This window comes from Arvicola amphibius, chromosome 7 (genome assembly GCF_903992535.2).
Source record: "Arvicola amphibius chromosome 7, mArvAmp1.2, whole genome shotgun sequence".
NCBI lineage: Eukaryota > Metazoa > Chordata > Mammalia > Rodentia > Cricetidae > Arvicola > Arvicola amphibius.
The window spans coordinates 69,567,308-69,572,148 of NC_052053.1; positions in this window are offsets into that span (position 1 = coordinate 69,567,308).

The window sequence follows — 4,841 nt, forward strand, 5'->3', positions numbered from 1 at the left end:
AGTACAGTGACAAAGGTAACACAAAAGGGATGGGAAGAGGAGTACAATGAGAGCGCGTAAAGGCACCCAGGGATCAATTCCTAAATGCCGGTAGGGGCTTGTATAGCGATCTCTCTCTCCCTCTCCCTTGTCCCCCCCCCCCTTCGCTGTCACTCCCTCTACCCCTCCCTTTCTTTCTCTCTCCTTTTCTACTTCCTCCTTTCTGTCCCTTCCCTCGTGTTCCCCGTCCTACTTCCCTCTCTTGCTTCAACCTCCTGAATAGCGGGATTGCTATAGACTTGGACCAGGCTGTGCTGCCTCTTCTAAAAGCCCTCTTCCGCTTGTCACCCCTTTCTGTCTTCTGAGGATGGAATCTCTTAGTACAGAAGGGAGGGCTGTGTAAGGTGGGGTAATGCAAACCGCTACTAATAGTCCACCTTGTACTGTTTATTCATTAAGCCTCAGGGTGCCAATATAAGATGGTCAGACACAACATGTGAGCTGAAGTCTGGACAAATTAATTACTTAACCAAATTGTCTGTGTTGGTTATAGAAGAAGGGTCTCAACCGCATTCCTACACAACTTTAGAAATAAGTAAATTTGTGAGTGACTATACTTTGCTTTCTTTTCCTTTGTGTGTGTGTGTGTGTGTGTGTGTGTGTGTGTGTGCGTGCGTGTGTGTGTGTGTTTGCTTGCTTGCTTTGATTTTTGCCCCCAACATCCCAATGTCTTGCTGTATCTGGGGCATTTCTTGTTTTGTGAACACAAAACAAACATCGTTTCCAGAGAGGCCAGGGGATCCCAATACAAAACAACACAGAGCAAAGATACATTCAGAACTCCCATATTACCCTCTTAGGGGTGTGCTCAAGGGGACCAGGTAAACCTAGTTACGATGTCTTTCTCTTTCTCCCTTTTTGGTCAAGCAGAGATCTGCAATGGAATTCCTCTGAGTCAGGTGTTTGCTCCTCCACACAATTCACCTGAAATGTAGACTGTGATAACCGGAAGTGTGCTCAAGCGCTAGAAGACCACATTGGGGACTAGTCAGAGGACGCTTACTCTCAAGATGGCATGAGAGCTATACAGAGGCATGGTAGTGAGAAGCAACAGGGTGAATTCAAGTAACTAGCATCAAGAACATGTGGCGGCAAGAAGTCAAGCCAAAGAGGCAGGAGCCAGGTGGATTTAGACATAGCAGGGCTCCAGTTCTCCCCTCAACCCTGATGAGTTCTGGTGGTTCAACATTGGCTTCTGATGAACTGAGGAAACCCTCCAAAAATTGTTGCCTCAGGAAGGAGCTTTGAAAAAGCCCATGGACACTTTAGAGCATTCCACATTGGCCAGAGAAGTAAATGGACATGAGGCTTCCCCCAGGGAGATTTCCTCGTTGAAGCTAGACATCAGTGAGTCAGTGAGTGCCAAAGGTTAGACTAAAGATGAAGCACTTAACCTCAACGTACTTCCGAGTCTTCATAAGGTTTAGAATTGAAGACACTGAAATTTGAAGGCACAATAAAAACCTGGAAGCAGTAGGCATGTTGGTGATGGGTGAGAAAGGAAAGGAGGGCTAGCAGGGTGTGAGGAGGGGGAGAGCATTGGTCTGTGCAGAGGAACATCTGTGGGCCTGAATTTTGTGCATCTCTGGTCTGTCTGAAGGAATGGAGCAACTAACCCTTAAAACTATTGTTCGAATGACACCTTCCATCCCTTTTCATAATTCTTGCTTCCTGCCTGGCTCTTCTCCCCTTTATTTATATTTTAGACAGTCTTGTTCTGTAACTCATGCTGGCCTCGCATTCTTGTCTTCTTGCTTCACCCTCCCTAATACTAAAATTTCAGATGTACACCCAGTTTGTTTCCTGTCTTCCTGTTAAAATAGTACCTACCTTGAGCATCATAACAACAAATCCATTGCAATTCAGAAATGCACCCAGGGCTGGGGAGATGGCTCAGCAGTTAAAGCTCTTGGTGCTCAAGCAAAAAGATTAGATCTCCCAAAATCCACATAAATCCCAGGTGGGCAAAGCAGTCCACTTGTGTTCCAGGACTTAAAAGGACTTAAAAGACAGGATTGTAGTTATGTTTTCCTTGTGATTTAACAAATGAAGCTTGCTTGAAGATCAGAGTGCAGAGCTGAGCCACTAGTTAGCCATAGAGGCCAGGCAGTTGTGTCACACACCTTTAATCCCAGCACTGGGAGACAGAAGCAGATGGATCTCTGAGTTCAAGGCCAGTCTTGGCCACCTGAGATTGAATCTGTCTTAAACAGAAACAGAGCTCACACAAAGGTGATCCCAGCACTAAAGAGGTGGAGACAGGAGTGATATGGCTGGGCAGAGAGAGGAATATAAGGTGGGAGGAGACAGGAGCTCAAATGCAGTCTGAGGTTTGGTAGAGACAGATGCAGTCTGAGGATTCAGTCTGAGATGCAGTCTGAGGTTTGGTAGAGACCACATTCAGTCTGATCTCGTAGAGACAGGATCACCCCTGTGGTCTGAGCATTGGTAGAGGTAAGAACTCTAGTGCCTGGCGGCTCTGCTTCTCTGATCCTTCAGCTTTCACCCCTGATAGCCGACTCTGAGTTTTTATTATTAAGACCAATTAGAATTTGTGCTACATTGTATCTCTCATTGCCCTGGAGCTCGGCTAAACTGGCTGTCCAACAGGCCCCAGGGATCTGCCTGTCTCTTCCTTTTCAACCCTGGGATTATAGCACATACACCACACCTGTCTTTTCACCTGGGTTGTGAGGAAAGACTTAGGTCCCTGTACTTGCATGGCTAGCACGTCACTTTCTGAGTTGTCGCTTCAATCTTTGGGAGACAGAGGCAGGAGAATCTCCTGAGTTTGAGACCAATCTAGTGTAGAGAATTTCAGGCCAGCCAAGAGGACATCATGAGACACTAGAGGCGCTAGAGAGATGGCTGGGCAGTGACCAGTGTTTGCTGCTCTTGTAGAGGACCTGTATTCAGTTCCCAGCACCCACATGACAGCTTATAACCTTCCGGAACTCCAGCTCCAGGGCATCCAGTGTCCTCTTCTGTCCTCCTCAGGCACAAGGTGTGCATATACGCATGCACAGAGAGTCAAAACACACTTAAATTTTTGATCACGTCTGGACAGTTTAACAATAACTAGTAACATTAGCAATACCATCAAGTTGTGCATGCGCCACAATACCACGATTCCATCCCAAATATGTACCCTAAAGGAGTGCCTGAACTTATTTAGGCTGACAAGGCAGCTCATGAGATGAGCGTGCTTGCCACCAAGCCTGTGGACCTGAGTTCAACACTTGGGAACCCAATGGAGGAGAGACATGACTCCTGCAGTGTGACCTCTGACTTCTCCCTGCTTTGGCACTGTGTGTGAATACACACAGAAGTGAATAAGCATAATTTAAAATATTTAGTTATTGTTTTTGTTTTTCAAGACAGGGTTGCTCTGTGTAGCCCTGGCTGTCCTGGAACTTGCTCTGTAGACCAGCCTGCCTCTGCCTCCAGATTAAAGGTGTTCGCTGCAATGCTTGGCTGATTTTTAAAAATTTTAAGGGAGCTGGAAAGATGGCTCTTACGGACACACATACATATACACAATTCAAATAAAAACAAGCCAATGTGGTGGCTCACACCTTTGATCTCAGCACTCGGGAGACAGAGACAGGTGGATATCTGTGAGTTCAAGGCCAGCCTGGTCTACAGAGCAAATTTCAGGACAGCCAAGGCTACAAAGAGAAATTCTGTCTCAAAACTCAAAAGAAGGCCAGGCGGCGGTGGCGCACGCCTTTAATCCCAGCACTCAGGAGGCAGAGGCAGGCGGATCTCTGTGAGTTCGAGACCAGCCTGGTCTACAAAAGCTAGTTCCAGGACAGGCTCCAAAGCTACAGAGAAACCCTGTCTCGAAAAAACAAAAAACAAAAACAAAAAAAAAACAAAACAAAAAAACAAAACAAAACAAAAAAAAACAAAAAAAAACTCAAAAGAAGTTTTTATTTTTTTAGGTTTTCTTTTTTTTTCCTTCTGGTTTCTTTCCTTTCTTTTTTAGATTTATTTATTTTTTATTATGTTTACAGTATTCTGCCTACATGTATGCTTGCATACCAGAAGAAGGTGCCAGATCTCATTAGGGATGGTTATGAGCCACCATGTGGTTACTGGGACTTGAACTCAGGGCCTCTGGAAGAGCAACCAGTGCTCTTAATCTCTGAACCATCTCTGTAGCTCCCCACTTTTTGGGGGTTGGGGTTGTTTTGTTATTCAAAACAAGGTTTCCCAGTAGCTATGGAGCCTGACTTGGAACTTGCTCTGTAGATCAGGCTGGCCTCAAACGCACAGAGATTCACCTGCCTCTGACTCCCAAGTGCTGGAATTAAAGGCATGCACCACCACCACCCGGCTGCTGCTGCTGCTTCTTTCTTTCTTTCTTTCTTTCTTTCTTTCTTTCTTTCTTTCTTTCTTTTGCAAAAAAAAAAAATGTTTTAAAGCAAGGTTTGAAAAGAACTGAGGGAACATATATAAAGACATCCATAAATAACACTCCAGGTCCCTATAGACAAAAACTAAAAATGACATAAATGTTCATTACCAGTAAGAATAGAGAATTGGAATGTTTGAATCAAAACTAATATGTAAGAGAGGAAAACTTTATTAGCTCTAGCCTTGTGATAAAGTGGCTGGATCTCAAGAACAAACCTGAGGCTGGTCAGCTGGTGAAGTCACATGCTGCCACACTTGCCCACCTGGGGCCATGAGAATGGACTGGAGAACTGACTCCTGCACATTGTCCTCTGACCTCTTCTGAGATTTGCTGCCAGCTGGAAAGGGAGGGAGGGTTGAAAGCGCAAAGCCCTCAGTGGTCC